This window comes from Podarcis liolepis (assembly GCF_965112155.1).
Source record: "Podarcis liolepis genome assembly, chromosome: 14".
Taxonomy (NCBI): domain Eukaryota; kingdom Metazoa; phylum Chordata; class Lepidosauria; order Squamata; family Lacertidae; genus Podarcis; species Podarcis liolepis.
In genome coordinates this window covers 28,703,853-28,728,374 of record NC_139569.1, presented here as the reverse complement: position 1 = coordinate 28,728,374, position 24,522 = coordinate 28,703,853, and the positions used below count along the sequence as shown (strand labels likewise).

Below are 24,522 nucleotides of genomic sequence, written 5' to 3'. Positions count from 1 at the left end.
TTAACGCTGGCAAAATTTACCATGCAAATGGACTGCAAAACTGTTGAAATCAGGCTGAAAAGGATATTTAGTGTCTTCCATTAATGGCCGGAAGGGAATACTCCGCTCCCTCTTCAGCTTCACACGTGCAACAGAGCACCCATAAAAATGGGAAGGAGATGTATTTGGGATAGATAAACCATGGGAGAGAAGTTTATTGCTTTGGATCAGCATGGCTCTTGCCACTAATTAAGGAAGAAATAGAGTTAGCAAGTTAAAATACACTTTGACTTTGACCTAAATAATTCCCATTCTAGAGCCAGGCTTGAGCAAAAGGCAGCTTTCCAGTTGTGTGGCAGAGATTTAGTGCGCTGCGATGGATGCTCTCCTTTGGAGAAAACACAGTCCACAGGCCATTAAGTTTCGAAATGGGGGAAAGAGGCATATTCTTCAGGCTTTGGCACTGCTGAGGACACCATGCAAATTCAGGCGTGTGGGATGCCAAGCGCATTCAGACAACATTCAACGGCCGTATGCTCATTCTGTACGCCGTGCAGAAAGAAAATGCAAAAGTTTGTGCAAAGAAAACCTGCCTGCACCATTTCAAATCATGCAAATGTTCAAATTTGAATACAGTTCCCTGTAAATATATATGCAGACCTACCTAGATAGAGGCAATAAACAGCCATCTGCTCGTCCTCTGATTGCTGCAGCTGCTCCTTCCTTCACCTTCCAGGAAGCCAGATGTGAGGAATCTCTCCCCCCCCCCCCAGGTTGTGGACTGCATTCCTTTTGGACAGGTTGCTTTCCAGTGGAGGGTGGGGGCAGAGGCAAAAAATGGACAGAACAATGAGTGTGAATGTGACCTTTTGTAGGGTGATCTCGTTTCTACATGCACTCTCAACCCTCTGACACACACACACCATGATACAAACTGTTTGCCATTTACTTCAGATGGAGAGATGGGGCAGGGAGGGAAGGCAGGTAACTTCTGATCTCCCTCCCTCAAGGACCACCTCTCCCATACAAACCGCCCTGAACTCTGCATTCATCATTTGAGGCCCTTCACATAAGGATAGCAACAAAAGAAGGGGCCTTTTCTGCAGTGGCTCCCCATTTGAGGAATGCTCTCTCCAGGGAGGTTCACCTGGTGCCTTCATTATATATTTTTAGGTGCCGGGCAAAAGCATTCCTCTCCAACCAGGCCTTTGGCTGATTAAAATTCTACAACCTTTTAAATGTGTGAGTGGGAAGGGTGGTGGTGGTTATTGCTTTGCTGTTTTATTCTAATTATTTGCTTTTTTATTTTGTATGTTCTGCTGTGAACCGCCCTGAGATCTAATGATGAAGGGTGGTATATTAATGTAACAAATAATAATAATAATGCTAGGGTTTTTTTAAGTCAACAAACAGAAGGGTGGTTAAACTACAGGAAAGATTAACCAATTTGCCCAAGTGGCCCTTGAAATTCCAAGTTGGGGCAGGGATCCATTTTCTGCTCAAGGGCCACATTCCCTCCCTTCTGGGGTCCACATGCCAGTTGTGGGTGGGGCTGGAAGAAAAGGGGACAGAGTGAAGTTTTGTTTGCCTTGGTACAGTAGGTCACATTCCTGTGGGATGTTTAAAGGCAGTCAAACCAACAATTCATGTTTTGCCAGATAGGTGCATTAAGGGGCTGAGGCTCACAGAGTTTTCCTGTGAGCTTCCTAGAGAGAACCCGATGAGAACACTCCCCTCGTTGCCCTGACAGGAAGTGATTGTCACTATATATGCTTCTCCCTGCCTGAGCACATCCTTTTTCTGCTCTTATGCACCATGCTAGCAGTGTGGAAGCATCTATGTGTCTGAGCTCCAGGCCCAAACTCCATTTTTAAGCCAGGCTTAAGTACGTCTTTGTAACCGAATTAATGTTTTAAGCCTGTCTGAACACAGCTGCTGTATCTGTTACTCTTCAAGAAGCATTGTGAGTGAGTATATGTTATTTTTACCTTTTAATAATTCTGGTTGTTGGTTATTATTTTACAGGGGGGTGGGGAATACCAGGAAAATACAGTCAGTCTGTCTTAAAACATCCTGGATAAACTCCTAAAAGGCTGAAACTAGCCTATCTTATCTTCCCTTTTAAGCTGCAAAGGGATGCACTCTGCTGGACTTCCAAACCCGAGGGAGGAAAGATAACATCTAATAAACATATCCTCTCCGAGCATCTAATCACATCCCAACAATTCCAGCCCACATGCCAGAGGTTTTTAAACAAACACACAACACACCCTCTCTGTCCTCCAACCAGGCAAGCAATACTTGAGGTACAAAGCAGGGCTAGTGAGGGGGCAGCCAGTGAAAAGTGGGTGTGTCTGGGAAGAGGGATGAGAGGCATGGAGAGTCATAAATGGCCCCTGGGGCTGAGGTTCCCCATCTGAAGCCTAGTGAGTTTATGGCCTGAGAAGAAATTTGAAGTGGGGCCTTTCCAGCTCGCATTTGTAGCCTTGATACCTTGCCCCAGGGCTATTGCCTCCCATACAATCCTTAAAAGGAGTGGTAGTTGGGCCAAATGGAATCCCCACTTCAATGCAGTCTGTGTGTGTGTGTGTGTGTGTGTGTGTGTGTGTGCTTGCGTGTGTGCGTGAGGCGGAGGGTCCCTCCTCCTTTAACTGATTTTCCATCTGACATTTAGGATTATGTAAACTCCTGGGCTTCTCTGCATTCTACCATTCCCGGAGATCTTGTTCTGCTCACTCTATAAGCAGCTCTGGCACCATAAAGCGCTTAAAAGGGGAGGGGGAAATCTACACACTCCGGCTTGATCAATTTATGATCATTTCTCCTGGTTATTTAACGCTCCAAGAATGCAAAGCTGCTACTCCATTAAATTACAGTCAAGTCTGGTTTCCTTCAAGGAGGGTTTTGCCTGGCAGCCTCTTCTACGTTGGGCAGGTCCTACGGGAACGATGTGCTCATTACGCATGGATCTTAATGAAGCCGCCGCTTGCTCGGTTGCGCAGGAGAGCGGTTGTGTGACATTTTCCACACAATGCTCTCTCCAGCTGAGGAAACAGAGCACTGCCCTCGGAGTCAGCCTTGCCCCACATAAAGAGGCAGCGGGCACCACCGCCACCCTGGCAGGGCCGCAAAGGGCTGGTGAGAGCACCCGTTGTCAATAAGTCATGAGGAAAGTTGGTGTGCGATAATGGGTGCCAATACCTTGGGCCCTGTCTGCACCATAAACTTAAAGCACTATTACAGCACTTTGAACAGTCATGCCTTCCTAGGAAGTGTAGTTTAAGGGTGTAGAGTTGTTAAGACATTCCTGTTCCCTTTGCATAGCTACATTGCCCTACAACAGCAAAAATGACTGCTAAACCACTCTGGGAATTGTAGCTCTGTGAAGAACAACTCTCAGTACCCTTAACAAACTACACTTCCCAGTATGCTGCTCTCGCTTCTCAGCAGGCAGGTCACTGCTGCTTACTGGGATGGAGAAGGGAGGGACAATGTGGTGAGGAGGTTGGTGCAGTGCAAACTCAGCAGTGTAGCCAGCATGGTGCTCCTGTTGGCATGTTTGTACCACTCTGACCTCCCATGTGGTCTCATCCCTCACCATCTCAGGAAGCAACAGCTACTCACCTGCCCGGAAGCTAGCATGATGCCTCTTCACCTCTTGGCTGGTCAGCTTCTGAGCAAATCTCTCCTCTGAAGTTGCTATTTGTGGGGGAATAAAAGGTGAACCCCTACAGACCCTGTTGTGTGGGTGAACAACAAAAGAAAACAGCTGTGTTCCTGGATTCAAAACATGAGGCTTTGTACAATCTCCTGCAGGGAGAGAGCCCCAGTAGCAGAGATTAAACTCACAAAAGTTAGACAGCAGTATAGTGTTAGGAATATAGGTTGTTAAACCTTTTTATCCCATTCTGAAGTGTTCACAGCGCTTCTCTCTCTACCCTCTTCTGCAGATAAGGAGTACAGTGGTACCTCGGGTTAAGTACTAAATTCGTTCCAGACGTCCGTTCTTAACCTGAAACTGTTCTTAACCTGAAGCACAACTTTAGCTAATGGGGCCTACTGTTGCCGTCGTGCCGCTGGAGCACGATTTCTGTTCTCATCCTGAAGCAAAGTTCTTAACCCGAGGTAATAGTTCTGGGTTAGCCGAGTCTGTAACCTAAAGCGGATGTAACCTGAAGCGGATGTGACCCGAGGTACCACTGTACAGTGGTGCCTTGGGTTACAGACGCTTCAGGTTACAGACTCCACGAACCCAGAAATAGTACCTCGGGTTAAGAACTTTGCTTCAGGATGAGAACAGAAATCTCGCGGCGGCAGCAGGAGGCCCCATTACCTAAAGTAGTACCTCAGGTTAAGAACAGTTTCGGGTTAAGAATGGACCTCCAGAACGAATTAAGTTCTTAACCTAGGGTACCACTGTAATAGCAGAAAATACCCATTTTCAGATCGTCGCCCTGTGATATTCTGTAGGGCAGGGGTTGAGGTAATCTTTGGCCCTCCAGAAGCTGGAAGACTGCAGATCCCATCACCCTTTGCCATTGGCCATGCCTGCTGGGGCTGATGGGGGATGGAGTTCAGAACCTTTCTGGAAGGCCAGAGGTTCCCCATTCCTCCTGTAGGGTGTGATGCCACGAGTCAAATTTGTTTATTACAGTTATATATACACACACCCTCATCCAGCCATATATTTTGAGTGGTTTGCATAAGCAATAAAATGCAGATACAGCCTAGAATAAAAGCACAAACTCCCCTTCCTCCAGCCCAAAAAGCAGCATACAAAAGCAGCTCCAAGAATGAAAAGCTGTGTAAAAACTTGCATGGGGGAACTTCAGACAAGCTTCGGCATTTATTTTTAAATGCGCTTTGGATTTCCGTACAGGAATCTCTTGCCTCCTTCCAAGCCACCAGGGGGAAACCTGGTGCAGATTCTGTTGCCCTGCTTAGGGATAATTCCAAATCACCCTGCAATTGCAGGATGGCCAAAGGGGTTAGGGTGGGGCTTGCAGGGCATCCAGAAGATTCCTTTAAAAATGCACTGCAGCCATTGTGTGGCTGGGTGCAGCCCATCACACCGCAACATCTCACCTGGAGCAATGCCAAGCCCATGTTAATTCAGAGTCATTATTAACTCCTGGGTTGCACAAACCTTGGTGCAGAAGTTAATGAGGGCTCAGAATCTGGCGCCACGGCTGGAAAGCAATCAACCCTCGGAGCTTCTTGCTGAGCCATTAGAGAAATTACAGTGGAGAAAGTCAAGTTTACTGGTTGCAAGATCAGCTGTGGCTTTGATCTGGCTGGCTCTTGACGTTATCAAGTGAGAAGACTTCGCTAATGATCTGTTGAGAGCCACAAAACACCTGCGGAAATAACCATAAAGAGGAAAGGTAGCATGTTGAGGACATGCAGAAGACAGGGGGTTCTCCCCCCGGCAGATAAGGCAAATGGGAAGTAAAGACTCGGGGAAATGCCATCAGTCTTCTTCTTGCTGACCCCTCAAAATCGACTGTATATTTTGAGAAACTGTTTGTTCGCTCTGCATTTGGATGTCTCTCAGGATATCATCACCAAACTTGGCACAGCGATTCCTGAAATGGGAGGTGGCGGTTTTCATTGATGTTGGGATGCTGGCTGCCATTTTGAATCAAGATGGTGCTCTGAAACGTGACTTTAGCATGATGTTGTCCAATTTTTGGTGTGACGGATCTGAACTGTTCCAGTTTCAAACTTGGCACAAGAGTTTCCACATCGCGGACAGCAGTGTTCATTGACATTGGGATTCCAGTTGCCATTTTGAACCAAGAAGGCAAACCGAAATGTGACTTTGGCATGACTTCACCCAGTTTGTTGTGATAGTTACAAACAAGTCTTTCTGAGGTGGAGAAAACAATTTCTGCCAACACTTGGATGTTGTTGAATGCACTGAGTCCTCCATTTGTGTCTGTGAACAAAGCCCCAAAACTCACACTAGCCATATACTTTATTTTTCAGTGTATAAGACTATATTTTTTCCTAAATTTTTGAAGTTTAAAATAAGGGGTTGTCTTATACATGGATAGTGCATAGTGCATTTTCTTAATTTTGGATTAAAAAAAAAATAGGGGGCATCTTATACATGAGGGTGTCTTATACACGGAAAAATACGGTAGCTATCACTGTCAAGCATTTTTACTATGTATTGCTCTCTATCATTCTTTAATGACAGTATCCAGGATGCTTTAGGGGAAGCCATGAAAATGACACTGAATTAAAACTGAAATCAGTTTGTAGCTTAGATTCAAGCCTAAATTCCTAGTCATCATGTATAATCCATCCAGCTCGTCCCCAGCAGAAGTAACATGCTATTATAAGCAGAGACTTCTTTTTCTTAACACTCTTAAGGTTTACACCTGATCAGTGAGAGACCTACCATTGGGCGGGGCGGGATCAACCAGGGCAGGAAGTCAAAGTTGGAAAAATGCAAATCAGACATAAAAAGAAAACACAATTAATCATACACGGGTGATAAGTGCTGGAGGAGAGGGGGAAGGCTGCCAAGAGGGATGGTGGATCCTTCACCATCCTCTGATTGTTCAAGACTAGGCACCCTCCTAAAAACCACAGCCAAGCACAATTTAAAGGGCTTTGCGTTGTAAGAATCTGGAGGGTGGCCAGCTGGCACCTTTCACTCAACAGATCCAGTGTGTGTGTCTGTGTCTCTCTCTGTGTAACACTTTCATGGGTATATCTGCATAGCACTACTTAAGAAGAGAAGAAGAGTTTGGATTTGATATCCCGCTTTATCACTACCCAAAGGAGTCTCAAAGCGGTTAACATTCTCCTTTCCCTTCCTCCCCCACAACAAACACTCTGTGAGGTGAGTGGAGCTGAGAGACTTCAGAGAAGTGTGACTAGCCCAAGGTCACTCAGCAGCTGCATGTGGAGGAGCGGGGAAGCGAACCAGTTTCATCAGATTACAAGTCCACCGCTCTTAACCACTACACCACACTGGCTCACAGGCTTTAATAGCCACCCCTGGGCACCCTGGGAGTCGTAGTTCTCCAAAGCTGAGGGAAGCCAGGGATCGTCGGCAGATAAATTCTCAATACCTTTGCCAAATGACAGTTCCCATGATCCTTTGGGAGAATGCACAACAGTTAAGCTTATATAAAAACTGTACAAGACTTGTAATGTGAGCCGCCTCCTGCAGCTTCCTTATTACACACACACTCTTTGCCATGCCTTTCTGCCACTCACGACCTTTCTCACACACCATCAATAAATTGTTGTGTGCACATGACCAACTTGTCATGGGCTAGTACCCAATCTGTTCCCCATCACATGTTGCTGTACCGCAATCCCTGTTGTACCTGACTGCTGGGCCATGCTGGCTGAAGCTGGATTTGTACATATTGACCTGCCCTTTATACCCTTGCCTCTTCCTTTCTTCCCTTTGCCTTCCTTTCTGCTGAGATTTTGATTGTAAGGTCCCTGGGGCAGGGAATCTGTGTCCTTCCCTTATCATTCTGTCATGCATGCTGATTGCGCAAGGGAAACAATAAACAATCCCTGAGTGTCAGTGCTTTAGCGCAGCTCCCACTCATTTGACTGTGGCCAGGGATTCCCGCCCCCATTTAAGGTCCTGAAAGCTCCCACTTTCCCTACTTATGCAGATCACATAACTGTGCCTCTTCCTTATCTCCTTATACTTTAGATATATCTTCCTTTTTTAAATGGCATTAAGAACACAAAAGGTCCACGGAATCTTTCCAGCTGTTTTTTTGGGTCTTTCCCCCACACATTCCTGTAAAGAAGCAGGCTGAAACGCCTCTTTTAAGTGAAAATGTTTTGCAATTTTCCAGTGATCTTGCCAGTAAGAGAGAGAATCGTTGCCCGTATATCATGGGAAATGGCAGCTTTCTCACAGAGATGTGGTGTTGACTTGGCAGGTTGTTTGGCAAGGAAGAGAAGGTCCTTTGGGTCATCCAGAGCATCGTCAGAGTGTCTTGGCTTTCGATGGCCAAAGCCGCCTTCACCCTGACTTGTAGATGAACTTGGCCTTAAGAAGAACAAGGGAAGCAATGTTTCCATGGCATGGAGCGTTTGTTCAAGAGAACACCAGAATGCCATTTGTAAGGAACAAACACCAAACCTGGGTGGTGCAGTACCCAATATTTTGTGGCCCAAGGATACGGGGGTGGGGGGCAGACACCTATTACTATTTCTGCAGCAGGGTCCCAGCAGGGTCTCTTGTCGTCCAGCATCCTAGAGTCACTCAATCAGCAGAAGGCTAAGAAGAAGTCTTCTTGCCCTTTGTTCTGATTGGAGCCAATCAGAGTGAAAAGAGGGGATTCAGCCTTGGAGGATTGGCTCCCAGGGTCACTCTGGAGATGGCAAGCAGGAAGAACACCAAGGAGGATTTGTTCCATATACAGTGGTACCTCGGGTTAAGACCTTAATTCGTTCCGGAGGTCTATTCTTAACCTGAAACTGTTCTTAACCTGAAGCACCACTTTAGCTAATAGGGCCTCCCGCTGCCGCACCGCGCCACTGCCGCACGATTTGTTCTCATCCTGAAGCAAATTTCTTAACCCGAGGTACTATTTCTGGGTTCGTGGAGTCTGTAACCTGATGCGTCTGTAACCTGAAGCATCTGTAACCTGAGGTACCACTGTACTCCAAAGTGTGTGGTCCAAGCCCACTTCAAGGGCAATGAACATTGAGAAGGGAGACTAGCAGAGAGGTGGATGTGGGTTTGAAGTTGTCATCAGTGATGGAGAGGTCAGAGAATTCCCTGTGGAAACGGAAATGGGAGTAGCAATTGCCAATGCTCGCTTATTCCTCTCATGTCTGGATGAAAATCAATGCAATGGATACAATAGGCCAGTGTTTCCCAAACGTTTTTGGGCAACGGCACACCTGCTTACCGGAAAAAAATCTCGCGGCACACCACCATTAAAGCCCCGCCCCGTGACGTCAGCGCGCAGCGTCACGCGGGGGGGGACGCACAAAAATGAACGTTTTTTCCCTTCCCCTTGCCGGGGTGGGAGGAGGCAGCAGAGCGAGGGCAGCTGAGGCGGCGGCGGCGATAGCGGGCGGAGGAGGAGCCGTCGCCGGGAGTTGCTGCTGCTGCTGTTGCTGCTGCTGCCCGGACATGCCGGCCTCCTCCTCCTCCGCTGTCTCGCGCTCCTCCCTTTTGCGCGAGCTGCCCCGCCGCTCGGCACCACCACCGCGGAGCCGCCCCCGGCTCGACGCGGATCCTCGCCGCCGCCGCCGCCGCCTCTCGCCGCCCGACTCGCCCGTCTCCCTCCCACGGCACACCAGCCGGTGTCTCACGGCACAGTAGTGTGCCGCGGCACACCGGTTGGGAAACACTGCAATAGGCATTCGCTGCTGTTGTTTTCAGTTTGCAAATGATATGTAATTGATTATGTTTTGTCCCCATTTGTGCTGCATTTCCTGTGCAATGAAATGAAATGGGAGGAATAGCGTAATGGCAAAGTAATTTATATAACCAATGAACGTAAATTATACAAACAATGTAATTTTGCCAGAGTGAGCAGCGAGACGGATGACATAGTTTTTGGTGGGAGATGAACTGCAGCAGAACAGGAACAGCGCTGCATGCAATGAACAGTGACCACCTGGGCAGCAGACACATCATCTGGTTAAAGTCTGCCTCCACACCCTGCTGAAGTATTTTTGGTATTTCTATCTCAATGATAGTCCTTATTTGTATTACTTATTTATGTTGCTTTCAGATATATAGCTATATATCTATATTTGCACATACATTAGCATTTGAAAATGTTATACAGACCTGTACCTGGTGATGTGCTTCCTCTTTTCTAGTGCTCTGTAAGTGGGACATAGGAAGCTGCCTTATTCTTAGCTAGGCCTTATTCTTAGCTAGTCAGTACTGTCCATACTGACTGGCAGCAGCTCTCCTGGGTGTCAGACTAGGGTCTCTCCCAACTTTACCTGGAAATGCTGGGGATTGGACCTGGGACATTCTGCATGCAAAGAAGGTGCTCTACCACTATCAAAGAAGGATGTGTACAGGGAGGGCTCTTCCATTAGTTTATTCAACATAGTTTTTGTTAAGTTGTGGGTGAACATATCAGACAACACAGTGATTCTTCAAACAGCTCTTGTTTATTCACAGACCCAGAACAGAACTGAACTGAAGGGTTCAGCCAGCCTGCTTATATAGAGCTCCACTACAACGCAACAGTAACAACTTTCCAAGTAACTATCCAATCACTGAACATCACTTTCAATCCCTTATTTGCATATGTGGACCTGAGTGAAAACTATCTACAGTATCCCCCTGCTGGCCCAGGTTGAGAACTTCAGTACATAACAGTCTTGATGCAATAAACTGGTGGGTTTATACTGCTTTATTAATTGTCCTGTGATGCTGCCCCACTTCTGTCACATTACTGCTGTCCAGACAAAACTAAACCAGAACATGCACAGTACAGAAAGTTACAGGATTTCAGCAGGAAGTTATGCAACCACCCCAAAACTTTTGCAAGGGCAAACAGTATTGAAAGGGGGGGGTGTCTTGTTTGACTGCCTCAAGAGCACCGTGAGCAGAAATCAACATGAATGGGCCGTAAAGAGGATGTCTGGAGGGGCCCTGGATCTTCTGTCAGCTCGTGGAATGGGGAATGGCAGGCTGGCCATCTCACCTGCATCCCATTTGCAGCGTTGGATCCATAAACCGGGGTTTCGAAGGAGAAAAGTCAAAATAACCTTTCTTCTACAAGCACTCCACAGTGCCCAATTATAATGAGCCCAGAGGCCAAACTCCTAAAGAAAATATATGTAAATCTGAAGCGCTGAGGCCGTCTGCTGTGTTATGCCCCCATGCCAATAAATTGGTTTATTTGTGTTTTGCTGTGAGCCTCTTAAATCAACAGAGTTCAGAAGCAGAAGATGCATTTGTCTCCCATGAAAACATTCTCCCACACCCTCTGTAATTAAAAGTAATCTTAAATTTCATCGTACACCCTGAGAAACGGGCTCTCTTGCAGCAAGGAGAGCAGGGCTGTGTGGGCAGGAGGAATGTGACTTGAAAGCGTTACGAGTTTACCCTATAAATCATTTTCTCTGCTCTCCCTGTCAGCTGTAGTGGTGCATTTTATGCATTTTTCCTGACGCGGCTAACTGGGGAATTGTTACTCCTTCCTCCCCTCCGTGAAGGACCGAGAGTGCATGTTCTCCTGGAAGGAAAATAACATATCGGATGGAGTTTGTTTTATTAATACTGTAATACGATTACTCCTTTCGGGGTCAGAGTTGAGCGCCATTCTTCTAATGGAACAAGAGTGTTCTTTCTTGAGCGATTTATTAGCGTAGATGTAATTTATTGGCTCTGGAGTGGGTCACGGCAACACAGAACCTTGCTTATTCTCTCGAAAGTATTGTTTATGCAACAGGGCTCCCTCCACTGGAGGGCCGTCCTTGTGGTTTCGGTATCTTAGCCTAAATAAAATGGTACGATGGCCAGCCAACCTAGAAATCTGGGTGGCATGACCGTGGAGGAACGGGGCAAAATTCTGTATTTGGATGGCTTTCTTAGATGTCACATGAAGGGCAGTAGATAGGTGTTGAGAGTATGTGGTTTGTTTTGCCAACTGGCTCTGCTTACATCTGGGGCAGAAAACCATTTTTCAGTCTAATGGCCAAATTCCCCTCTGGGCAACCTCTCAGGGGCTGCATGGTGCCAGTGGTGGGAGGGGCCAGAGATAAAGGTGGGTGGAGCAACAAATGCAAATTTAACCTTTGGACAGTAGGGAAGTTTATATGCAAGCACACCTCTCTCTATCTTCCACCTTGGCAAAGCTGGGGAACTATTTTCCACCTGAAGGCCATGTTCTCTTCTGGGCAACTTCCCAAGGGCCATATGCCAGTGATGGGTGTGGCCGAAGGCAAAGTGGGTGGATCAACAAATTGTACCTTTGTACTGTAGGCTAGTTTCTACACACGTTCACACACCGGTCTCTAGCCTCCATCCAGACAAGCAAGAGGCACTCTCAGTGTGCAAAGGCACAGTCCAACCTGGCAAAAACACCCAAGGAGGGTGTGAAACAGAGACCGGGATGGCTGTGAAGAGAGTAGGTGTGGCCTTTCTGTAGTAGTGATGAAGGCTGTAGATTGTTCATATCTTGCAGTGGTGGGCTGACAGCTGGCTCCTGAGTCTTCACCCCAAAAGACTTTTTTCTATGACCCTTGAATTTAACTTCCCATGCATTGGACGTAACCTATCTGGGGCTCCTCCACAGCTCCTAGATACCCCAGCCAGCACCCCAGACGGCGGCTGTGATTCCTGAAGCCAGGGCTTTTTTTCAAGTGGAACTCAGTTCTCCAATCTGTTAAGGTCATATTGAATCCCAATTCAGTGGCACTGGCCACCCCTCCCAGTTTGGTGTCATCTGCAGATTAAATAAGCATCCCCTCAATACCTTCATCCAAGTCATTTACAGTACAGTCGTACCTTGGTTTTGGAACAGCTTGGTTCCCAAACATTTTGGCTTCCGAACGCCGCAAACCCAGAAGTGATTGTTCCGGTTTGCAAACTATTTTTGGAAGCCAAATGTCCGACGGAGCTTCCTGCAGCCAATCAGAAGCCGCGCTTTGGTTTCCGAATGTTTTGGAAGTTGAACGGACTTCTGAAATGGATTCCAGGGTACAACTGTATAAAGATGTTGAACAACAATGGGCCCAGAACAGAACCCTGAAAACAAATAACTGATAAAACTAAATAATTTATCCACGTGCCACAGAGAGCCCTCCTTTTTTATACTGGCTTTCATTGTGTCTGCTCCAGCTAGTTGGACTCAGACTTCTCTAAAGGAGGTGCAAGGTTGCCACTGGAATCCCATCCCTCTTTCACTACAGAAGACCAACGTCCGATCCGCCTGTCAACACTGCCTTTATTATTCTGGGGCACCGTGGCTCAAAAATGCGCTTTGTTGTATCCATATGCAGTGTTCAGCTGTACAATTGCCTGCTGCCGTCAGGCTTCTCCTTCCTCACATTTATCTGGCTGATAAGAAACCATTGGCTCCCAAGATGCCTTGAACTCCATACAGCTCATGTGATTTCATTTCGTTTTCAGACTGTGGTCTTTTGGAGAGAACTCCTTTTCCCGCTTTACGTGTTTGGGTTTTAAGCCTAGAATATCCAGGATGGATGTGTAAGCCATCTTTGCAAGACGTCAGTCCTAAGATAGACTTATATCAGCAGCATTCCCTGCTTTAAGGCAGCATCAGTGGTCACCAATTCTTTGGGGCCACACAAACTTCATTTTGTCTTTATTTCTTTTTATAATTTTTATTTTTCTTGCAAAGTAACTACATTGAAACAAAGCAATACATAAAAAATAACAGATAATGCATAGAAATGAATAAAAGATGAAGAAAGAAAGAAAAAAGTAATGAAGGTGAAGGGAGAAAGTAGAAAAGAAATAAAAAATAGAGAAATGAATAAAGAAAAAATACTTCAAAAACCCTTAACACCTTTTTTTTACATAAATAATAAATAATAGACTTCCACCAATCTCACAGCACTTCCTTTTGTACTTAATATGCCTATCTGTATTTCGTTATTATTCTTATCTTAATGTGTTGTGTGTGTGTGTGTGTGTGTGTGTGTGTACACATTTTCCTTTCCATTCATGAGATCATTCTAAACACAGCCAGTTTTTTACCCTTGAATCTTGTCTTTCAAAATACTCATTCAGACAGTCCCATTCCTTCTTATCTATATTTTTTGGTTTGTGTCTTATAATGTCTGTCAGCTCTGCTAGTTCCATGTATTCACAAAGTTTGCATAACCATTCTTCCCTAGCGGGTATTTGTTTACCTTTCCAGTACTTAGCCACCAGGACTTCATTTTTCTAAAGGCCTGGGCAGAATTTGAACAGATCCATATTGAATTTGCAGAGCTTTACATGAGGTCCACCCAAAAAACTACCATCAAATTAAAGTTTATGTTGCTGTACGGCTGAACAATGAAAATAATAGGTCTGGAGCTTGCCAGCACCAAGGCACAGATCATTATGGATCTTCATGGTGGTTGCTTTTTTTAAAAAAGGATGACAACCATAAATCACAGAACACAACTGAGAGCACAGATGTTACCTATGATTTGATGGTGATTTCAAAGGAATCTCTTGTGGGCGGAGGAAATGTGCTATGGCAGTGCTGGAAAACACTGGGTCCACTTTTTTTGCAGCTGAGTCAATGGAGACAGGTGTGATCTGTGATTTGAAAGTGGCTGGGGACATGGGAGAACCCATTAAATAAATACGTAATTTCAAGAGCACCCATTTTACTGGATTCAGCCTGTGTGTGAGAGCACACAACCTCTCTCTCTGGCATTCTCTTTCCTGAATTCTGAGTCCCCCACCCCCGCTTTGCACTGTTTTCCTCCCTCAGCCTCCCAGATCTCTCCCCTTCCCTTTCTACTCTCTCGGTCATGCCATTTTCTCTTCAGATGCTCAGGTGCCAACTGGAGCCTTGGAAAGCACACAGAGCGGCAAGAGGAAGTGGGAAAGAGTGTCACTCTTTCAACTTCCTATTTCACTTTTAAGTGCTTTTCAAGGAAGGAAAAGGTAGCCACGCTCACCCCCTCTTGACAAAGCAAGCTATGATTGTGGCAGGGGCAGTTCAGAAGCTTCCTGAGCACCAAGGGGGGAATGAAGATCTACATTGGGATCTGCTGACCCAGTGGATCCTGCCGCCTGAGGCAGTCACCTCACGGGAAAAATAAGTCTCAGCAGTGAAGTGCTTATTGGTGACAATTTAAACAAGAAAGAAAGGCCAAAGAAGAAACATATTGGATGTTATGCTTAGGTTTTGCTCCCCAAGACCCAGAATAAATCTAAGCAAGGGTTTTAAAAGGAGGATGAGATGATGCGGTTGCATCTTCCTTTGTGACAAAATCAGCTTCCAAAGGTGCTGTGTCCCTTGGATTTTCATGAGGAAAGGTGTTGACGATCATTTTACTTTATGTTTTAATGTTGTATTTTAATCTTTTTTTTAAGTTGTATTCATTCAACTTGTTTTTATTATTGTTTGTTAGCCGCCCTGAGCCCAGCCTTGGCTGTGGAGGGCGGGGTATAAATAAAATTTATTTATTATTATTATTTATGTTATTTTTTTATCCAACTTAATGCATTCTGTTTTATTCTATCATACACATTTGGATAATGTGTTTTATGCGCTTCCTATTTCGTCTCCCTGGTGCTGGTCATTGACTGCACCAGTGAAGATTTGCTTTCTTGAAGCAGCAACAGTTAGCTGAGGACATCAATAAATACTGTACCACTGTCAGGAGGTGCTCACATTGGCACCTGAGAGCACAATGAAATGGTGCATTTCACAACAGTCTCTCTGCCCCCCCCCTATTCCCCATCAGCACAGCTTCATTCATGTCAGAACCAAATTTTAAAATTCCCAACCAAGATTTATTGGGTTTTCCTTGAAGCAGGGAGTGTGAGGATTTCAGAGCCCACGTGGTATGAAAATCCTAACGACATATATGAATTCTTTGGTGCGATCAGCATGTGCTTCTCCACCATACTTGGTGGTCACACAAACGATGCCAGCAAATGTGTCCTGCCATCGTTCTTTTGCTCTCTATCAACTCTGCCAGCCCTCCAGTTCGCAGAAAGTTGCATGCTTTGCCAGGTACAATTCCCAGGTACAATTCCCTGCATCTTCTAGTAGATCTGGGACAAAGTCCTGCCTGACACCCTAGGGAGCCGCTGCCAGTCAGTGCAGACAATACTGCACTAGATAGACCAAGGGCCAAACTCTGGCTTCCTATGTCCCTGTAAAGCTTCCATCTCCTTGCAACCCCCGTGGCTGCATCCTCTGTTTTCCATCTTCCTTTGCAGGGTGAGGAATGCAGAGCAATGAGGTGGGGAGGAATCCTCAGGAACATGCCCTGGAGAAGTTCTCTGTTGGGGCAAGTGTCCCTCAGCCTTCCTTGTCTCCCACCTGTGCCCACGTCTTGGAGCCAGATTTCCTGGGAGATCCTTGTAGCTGATATGCCAGGGTGTTGCTGCTTATCAGTCAACGGCAAAGCAGGAGGAGTGAGATGGAGCCTCTCCTTTTTATACCCGTCTCACATTCGCCTTTAGGACAAAGTGTTATCTAAATAATACTGTGTGTGCCAAGCTATCTTTCTTTCTCCAGAAATTGCACGTATTCCTCTGGTTCAGAACGGTCCCTCTTTGAATGGCCTTCTAGCAGAAGCAGTGCATCCCACATGCCTGAGTTCTGTGGGAAGGAGCCTCCTGCCTTCGCTTGAGGCCTGGAACACCAGGCACCTCAGATGTGCTCTTTCTGCAGAGAAACACTTTCCAAACATCTTAAGAACGTAAGAAGAGCCTGCTGGATCAGGCCAATGGCCCATCTAGTCTAGCATCCCATTCTCACAGTGGCTAATCCCATTTCCCAGGTGCCCATGGGAAAACCACAAGGAGGACCCAAACACAAGAGCACTTTCCCCTCCTGTAGTTTCCATCCTAAAAAGCAGAGATCCTAAAAAGCAGAGACATCACCTTGCCAACAAAGGTCCGTATAGTTAAAGCGATGGTTTTCCCAGTAGTGATGTATGGAAGTGAGAGCTGGACCATAAAGAAGGCTGATTGCCAAAGAATTGATGCTTTTGAATTATGGTGCTGGAGGAGACTCTTGAGAGTCCCATGGACTGCAAGAAGATCAAACCTATCCATTCTTGTAGTTCTGCACTCATCCCTGGTGGAGAGGGGGGGTGCCGTTTTGTGGTTTGTCTCAGGTGCCAAAATGTCTTGCAACAGAATGATACACAATCCCCCCCCTTACTCTGACCATCCCTCCCTCCCTCAGCCAATCCAATTGGAGTCTTGGTTAGAGGCTCTAGGGCTCAGAGCGAGGTGCCTTGGCCCTCTTTGAGGCATCTGAGGATCAGGTTTCAAAGCCCTCATCCTGCCTTGGAGAATTTGGGCTTGATTTTCAAGATAAGCCACTCCAGTTAGGTTGATGGAGGGAATCCCTTTGGCTTGGGCGCATTTTCTGCTTCTAATGAAAAACAAACTTGCAGTTTATAGGTACTTTTTAAAGGCGTTCTTTCTGGGGAGGTGGGTTACTAGCGCCAGATGCTCTGACTTGCTTACTTATAAGACACGTATTAATTCACATAGCTCAGTCAGTAGAGCGTGGGAGTCTTAATCAGTACAAACAACAACCGAGAACTAGCAAAGGCAACAGACCTCTTGAAGGGATGAATGCTGGCAGGTACTGATGGGCTGAGTGGCCAAATTCCATCCTGTTTCAGTTTTGCTGGTGCTCAGTTATAAGTCAGTTTCATCTCACTTTGTGTGGGTTTTTCACAATAACATGAAAAAAATACATTTAAATTATACACATTTTGTTTCCGCTTTTTGCATAAAGTAGGGATTTTTGCACGCACAATTGATGCAAAATATGCATTTTTTAGTGCTTTTTAGTGAATTGAAATGCTGTGCATTCCGCCAGCTAATTACAGGTTGCTTTGCCTGTCCTTTATCTGTTGCTTTATACAATAAAAGCGCATCAAAATGACTTTCAACCCAATAAAATACAAAGACAGCTAAAATCAGTTAAAAAACAAACAGCAAGAAAAACAAACAAAACAGAGCTAGCAAAATTCCCGCAGTGCTGATCTAGTCCTCCTATAAAATCTGACTCCACCTCACTAAACAATGAACAGAAGCCAGAATCCTACTGAGGTCGGATCCATGATTAAGAGCCAAAAAATCTTCAGGAAACTGAAACGCCTGAGGGTGGTGCCAAAAACACTGGTGGTGATGGTGCCAGGCCTGACTCCCTGATGAGAGAGTTCCCCAGGTTTTATTATTATGAGAGAGGGAGAAAAAGCTCTGTTGGTCTCTCTCTGTATAGGTATTTTCTCCATGCATAAGAAGAACCTACTGGTGGCCCATCATGTAAGCACAATAGCCCTCTCCCTTCCTGTGGCTTCCAGCCACTGGGATTCAGAAGTGCTGCCTCCAGCTGTACAGGCACAGCATAGTCATCTAGTAGCCTTCTCCTCCATGAATTTCTTTCATCCTCTTTGAAAGCCATCCAAGTTGGCCACCTCTTCCTCCTGTGGGAGCGAGTTTCCATAGTTTAACCATGTGCTGCATGAATTAAGCCCTTCCTTTCAATCTGTCCTGAATTGCTTTGAGGACCTTTTAATATTAAAAACAACCAAGTGGTGTACAAATTTGTAAACAAAATAAATACACACAATTTCATGCATTCCTTTCGATAGGAGAACCACATTGCAAAATTCAGATCCGTGCAGATTTTGAAGGGTGGTGGTGCTTTGATTTGCGTACAGTGGGTACGATTTGCGTACCTCGGGTTAAGAACTTAATTTGTTCTGGAGGTCAGTTCTTAACCTGAAACAGTTCTTAAGCTGAGGTACCCCTTGAGCTAATGGGGCCCCCCGCTGCTGCCACATGATTTCTGTTCTTATCCTGAAGCAAAGTTCTTAACCCGAGGTACTATTTCTGGGTTAGCGGAGTCTGTAACCTGAAGCGTCTGTAACCTGAAGCGTCTGTAACCCAAGGTACCACTGTACTGCTCCAGGAAACATGAGTCGGGTGGGTTCACCTTAAGATACAAACTGAACTGGATCCCTCCTCCCGCATGTTTACTTTTGGCATAGGCCTCCTCATGACCTGCCGGTTGATGCAGCTCAGTCAGTTAGCCAACTCCTGGGTTAGCTGACTGGGAGGAGAACCCAGAAGGGCCCAGGGTTTCTCATGTACTGTTTCCCATCCTGGAATCTTTGGAATCCTCTCTCATTAAGGGAGGTTTTGCTGGAGGCCAACGGCGGCCTGCAGGCAATGCGGCAGATTAATGCAGTGCACTATCTAATTACAGCCCTGCTGAAGGATATTGCTAAAACTTGAGCCGCGATGTGGGGCCCTTTCTGTTGCCTTTTCCTCTCGCTCCCCCAGTTTGCCGTCTGCTCTGAAGCCTATGGAATGAGTGGGAGATCAGGGAGGCATGAATCGTGTTCCGGTGTCGCAGTAACTTCTAGCAGCAAATGGCTTCTTCCTCAAACTGGGCAAACCAGAAGGGGCAACATGCTCAGTTTTTATTTTATTTTAAATGGACCATCTGGACTTCCGTAAGCACTCCAGCCTGGATTATGAGGTAATGTTAAGGCCTAACAAAGGAGCGTTTCTTCTGCTGCCTGGGCGCATTTGCGGAGATCTTTCATCAGATAAGAGCTGCTGAGGAATGTCTTGAGGTGATTCCTTCACTTTTGCTGCCCAGGTTTATATAAAAAAAAGAAAAGTGATGTGTGTGTGGCTTTAGAGATTTGTTTTCACAGACACAGAGAGGAATTAAGAACTGATACAAACTATTTGCTTGTTTTCATACATATTCAAACAGCATATACAGGTGCTAAGTTATAATAACCACGTAGCCACAACAAGACACTTGAGAAACAAGGGTGGTTCCACACAACGTTGGTGTCTGAGCTTGCTTTTTTCCTCCTCCCTCCCCATCTTCCTTTTCTTGCGTGCCACGTCTTCAAAAACATAAGTCTGCAGGCAGGTACTTTTTTCAGCTCTGATCTTTGGAAGCCCCCCCTCCCTTTTTTTCTTTTGCCTGAAGAGCAGGATAAAAATGAGTAGCTAACCTGTGGCTCTCTAGAAGCCATTCAAGTACAACTCTTAATTTTCATGATCATTGGCCATACTGGCACAGTCAAGCAGAAGCGAAAAGTGCACTTAACTCTGATGCCTCAAATGTCCCGTTCACCTGATGGTGTGTATGCACCACCCTCTGACACCTTTGTTGTGAATTTAGAACGAGAAGCAAAGGGTCTCGATAAACAAAGCCAGGATGGGACTAGAGCCAGGCAGGAGGACATGAGTATACCAGACTCCTAACCAATTTGCTGAGATTCTGGAGGAGCTACTGCTTGTAAAAGGTGCAAAATTTCCTACTGGAAATGGAGAGGAAGGAGGTGAGGGGGCATCATGATTGATGAGGCAGCCCCACTGGGAGGGTGTTCTAGTTTGACTGAGGTGCCAATCTTTTTGATGGATAAAAGACCTGTATTCCCTCTCGTGACTTCATCCACTGGCTATTGAAAGAGATGAGAAGTGATGTTAAGGTTCGAACTTAAAGTACGTTGTTGTTTTAATTTGAAAATGAAAAAGCAACAGGAAGAAAGCCAAGGGTAAAAGCCCCTTAGATTTCATAAAGTTCACTTATTTACGGTATTTCTTGCAGCTGTATCCCACCATACTTCTCCAATGAGCTCAAGCTGGCGGACATGCTTCTTCCCCTCCTTATTTAATCCCCAGAACAACCCAGTGAGGTAGGTGAGGCTGAGAGGCAGTAACTGGTTCAAAGTCACCCAGTGAACTTCATGGCCAAGTGGGGATTTGAACCCAGGTTTCCCAGGTCCTAGTCCAACACTCTAATCACTACTACACCACACTGGCTCTTCCTAAGACCTCAATGCATTTCATATAGTCACCCTGTAATCTTTGCAAACAGGACCGTAAAATAGACCAGGATTATATAATCCCTCTATGGCAGATTGGGGGTGGGGGTTGCTGTGAGTGAACTTAGCTGCATTTGGATGTTCATTCTCAGCTCAATAAGCTATGAGCAAACTTCTGGGTTGTGCTTGCAGCCACTCCCCTTCTCCATTTGTGCAAGTGAGCTAAGAAACCAGGAGGTTCCTCATTAGCTACAGTTTCCCGTTTAGTCCAAAGCAGGAAACTATGGTTTAACGAATATATATATATCTGAAGTGATTATGGATGATGAAGTTTGCTTACTATCCTGTGTTATGTTAACCATAGTTTCTTGGTTTGGATGGAACAAAAAACTCTACAGAAAACTTTCTGGTTCCTTTGCTCCCAGCACAAAGGAAGAAGCACGGGGGTGGCACAGGCACCCCAGAGGCACGTTCGTATCTTGGCTTATTCAGCTATGATTGCCCAAATCAGCCCAGCGCTTTACTTAAAGTTACCAATGGCATTGTAATGCATGAAAGCGAAGGATGGGTAAATCCTTCCATTTTGGTTTCTCTCATTTTCAAAAATTTCCAGCCTTAAGTTTTCCACATCAGTTTTCTTAAGTCCTCATGAAAATTCACCAGCATTTTACTGTGAATTCATCCTAATATGCACATGTTTGCGTTCAATATTGCCTAATATAGACAATTTCTCCCAATATAACACATTTTTGTATGTTGTTTTCACTAATATATGCATATGTATGCATATCTGTAAACATGACTTAACTGGAAAACTTCATTGCAAAATTCAGAGAAGTGTGAATTCCAAAGGGTGGCTTTCCCCCACAGTTCACATATTAGGTAGGGTCACCTTTAAATATGAAATGAATTGAAATGACTAACTTAAGTGCAGCCACAAAACCCAGAGGCTGAAATCACTGGCGATTGCTTGCTGAAAGGTCAGTGCCAAGTTTGCCTATTAATTATTTGCTTGGAATGCGTCCTACTCCTCAGTCCAGAGAGTTTCCAGGAAAAAATTCAAAAGCAACAACATCCCAAAATCCGCAAATAGTTACGAAAGGACAGAGCAACCAAAGTGTCAGTGTTAAAAGCTGACTTCCTTCACTAACATGCAAAAAAGCCTGGACAAACACAACAGTTGTTAAATACTCTGCAAAGTTTTCCATTAGCTGAGGTTGCTTTTGGCACTTCAGATGTTGGAAGTGCTTTGTATTTCTGAATGCGATAATCCTCAACGTGTGTCAGACGCTACACAAAGACATGGGGTGGATATTCTGTCACCTTTCTGACGGCCCCTGCTCCTCGCCACCTGCCCAAAGTCCTGGCTAGTTCTGAGGCACCATGAAGTGGCCTTACTCAGCCTGCTCTGTTTATATCCTGAGTGCAGCTACTTTCTACGGGTTGTAGAAGATGGGGAGAGGCCAATTCACAAATTTGCCAACAATCTCTCAGAGTTTGCTGGCTGAACTCTCCACTTTCATCAGGCCTCTGCAAATCTCCTTTCTTTTATGCCACGACATGCATAAGAATCATTATGGTTTTATATTATTTGCAACTTTCTGAGAGCGCAGGCTGGAGGGAGGGGATTAGACAGAGGAGTGAAAATTAGAGAGTTTGTGGGAGGTGGGGGGGGGGACCTAAATGCACTTCTCCTCCCCTTAGGTAAGGATAGAGGCTGAGTGGTTAGAGCATTTGTGTGGCATGCAGAAGGCATGTCCTCCAGTCCTCTGCATCTCCAGGTAAGGCTGGGAGAAATTCAGGTTGAAACCCTGCAACGCCATTGTCTTCCAGTGTAGACAATAGTAAGCTACGTAGGTGGCTCAATGGGTCTGGTTCCAAATAAGGCCACTTCTTATGTTCCAGTCTTCTTGCAGACCCATTGGGGCAGGGTGTTGGTCTTCCCATTACCAGTGGACTTGTGCAGTCTGGTGAAAACATCTTCCATAAGAGGTGTTTGGCAGTGGAACGGACTTGCATGAGAGGTGGGGAACTCTCCTTCCTTGGAGGTTTTTAAGCCGAGGTTGGTTGGCCGCCTGTCGTGGATGCTTTAGTTAAGATTCCTGCATCTCAGGGGGTTGGACTAGATGAACCTTGGGGTTCCCTCCAACTCTACAATTCTATGATTTTGTGATCGCAGAGAAAACCAACCCGCTGCGGGTGGTTTCCAACCCCACAAACCATTAGCTGTTGGTCAGGGCTTGGTAAGTGCCTTTCGATGCTTTGCCCCAGAATGATTCTCTGTCCAATGAAATGTTGCAGTTAGGATGAATGAAGGGATTGTCAGAAAATATGGAGCATGGAGGGGGAAGGGTTAGAGATTTGGTTTATGGTAGTGAATGGAGACCTGGCATGCTGACAAGTGTGTTGCAACAGCAGGCAAATCTGATCTTCTTGAAGGTCTGACGCAGCCTGTGGGTGATCTTATGAGAGAGCTTAAGGATTCCAAGCAATGCAAAGGGGACTCCTGACCTCGTGGCCATGCTGCATTTTAACCCTTTGTTGTGTCTGCCCCAATGAGGTCTGCATTTCAAAAGCTTAATGAGTGTTCTTGCATGCTTGTGTTACAAATTTCACTTTGCATATTGTGTCCTGACTATTTGGAATATGGGTGAGCTAGTTTTGCTTGTGGGGACCGAGATCTTTGGGGCATTTTCCTACTTAGCTAGGTAAATTAAGAGTTTCTCAAAACTTTGGATTCCACAACTGTTGAGCTTGACCAAGACACTCCTTTTTTTCTGAAGTGCCATTGGTTGCTTGCAGATCAGAGTGGAACTCCTAGTCTGATACCGCTGTGCTGCAGATCTTGCAGTGCCGTTTGGGTGTGCAGAAAGTGCACAGAAAAGTACATATTTTATATTAAAAATACGCACATTTCATAGAAAAATGCATACATAAAAGGTATGAACATTTTTTGGTTTTGATGCAAAAAGTCCATTTGTTGTTGTTGTCGTTTAGTCGTGTCTGACTCTTCGTGACCCCATGGACCAGAGCACGCCAGGCACTTCTGTCTTCCACTGCTTCCCGCAGTTTGGTCAAACTCAGGTTGGTAGCTTCGAGAACACTGTCCAACAATCTCATCCTCTGTCGTCCCCTTCTCCTTGTGCCCTCCATCTTTCCCAACATCAGGGTCTTTTCCAGAGAGTCTTCTCTTTTCATGAGGTGGCCAAAGTATTGGAGCCTCAGCTTCAGGATCTGTCCTTCCAGTGAGCACTCAGGGCTGATTTCCTTAAGAATGGATAGGTTTGATCTTCTTGCAGTCCATGGGGCTCTCAAGAGTCTCCTCCAGCACCATAATTCAAAAGCATCAATTCTTCGGTGATCAGCCTTCTTTATGATCCAGCTCTCACTTCCTTACATCAAAAGTCCATTAAACACGTACAATTTACAGACTGGGAATCTGTCTGCTCTTAAAAAAAGAAGAAGATCCACACAAAGTGAGATGAAATGGATTTATAGCTGAGCACCAGTGAAAATGAAATTGGACAGAGTTAGGTTGCTCCAGTCATTCCCAATCTAGAAACTTGCTTGAACAGAAAAAAATGTCATAAAATCATAGAACTGTAGAGTTGGAAGGCACCTGAACGTTATCTGGTGCAACCTCCTGCAATTCAGAAATCACAGCCAAAGAATCCCTGAAAGATGGTCATCCAACCTCTGTTGAAAAACCTCCAGTGAAGGAGAGTCCCTCACCTTCCCAGGTTGTCCATTCCGTGGTTGAACAGCTCTTACCATCAATAAGTTATTCCTTATCTCCTTTCTTGTCATTTGAATCCGTTGGTTTTAAATGACACCCACGCGTCAAATAAGCATAAATGGCAGCTTGCTGTTCTCCTGCCTTGCCTTGCAAAGGTTTCTGGGGGCAGGATGATTAAAAGAAGCTGATGGGAATATGTCAGCCTCACTGCTGGCAAGAGTGAGAGATTCCACCCCTCACAACTTGGAGCAGGATGACTCCCCCTCCTGTCTCACCTTCTCAATCTTCTCCTGGAGTAGAAGCAAACATTTAATTGT

The 24,522-nt window shown here is 45.6% G+C and overlaps 1 long non-coding RNA gene across 1 annotated transcript; it reads left to right on the top strand.

Moving 5' to 3' along the window:
* The first annotated feature begins 7,293 nt into the window (after positions 1 to 7,293).
* Positions 7,294 to 10,852, top strand: LOC310693336. The gene is made up of 2 exons (XR_014519098.1): positions 7,294 to 8,837; positions 9,339 to 10,852. It is a non-coding gene; the product is annotated as an uncharacterized lncRNA (long non-coding RNA).
* The last annotated feature ends 13,670 nt before the right edge of the window (positions 10,853 to 24,522 follow it).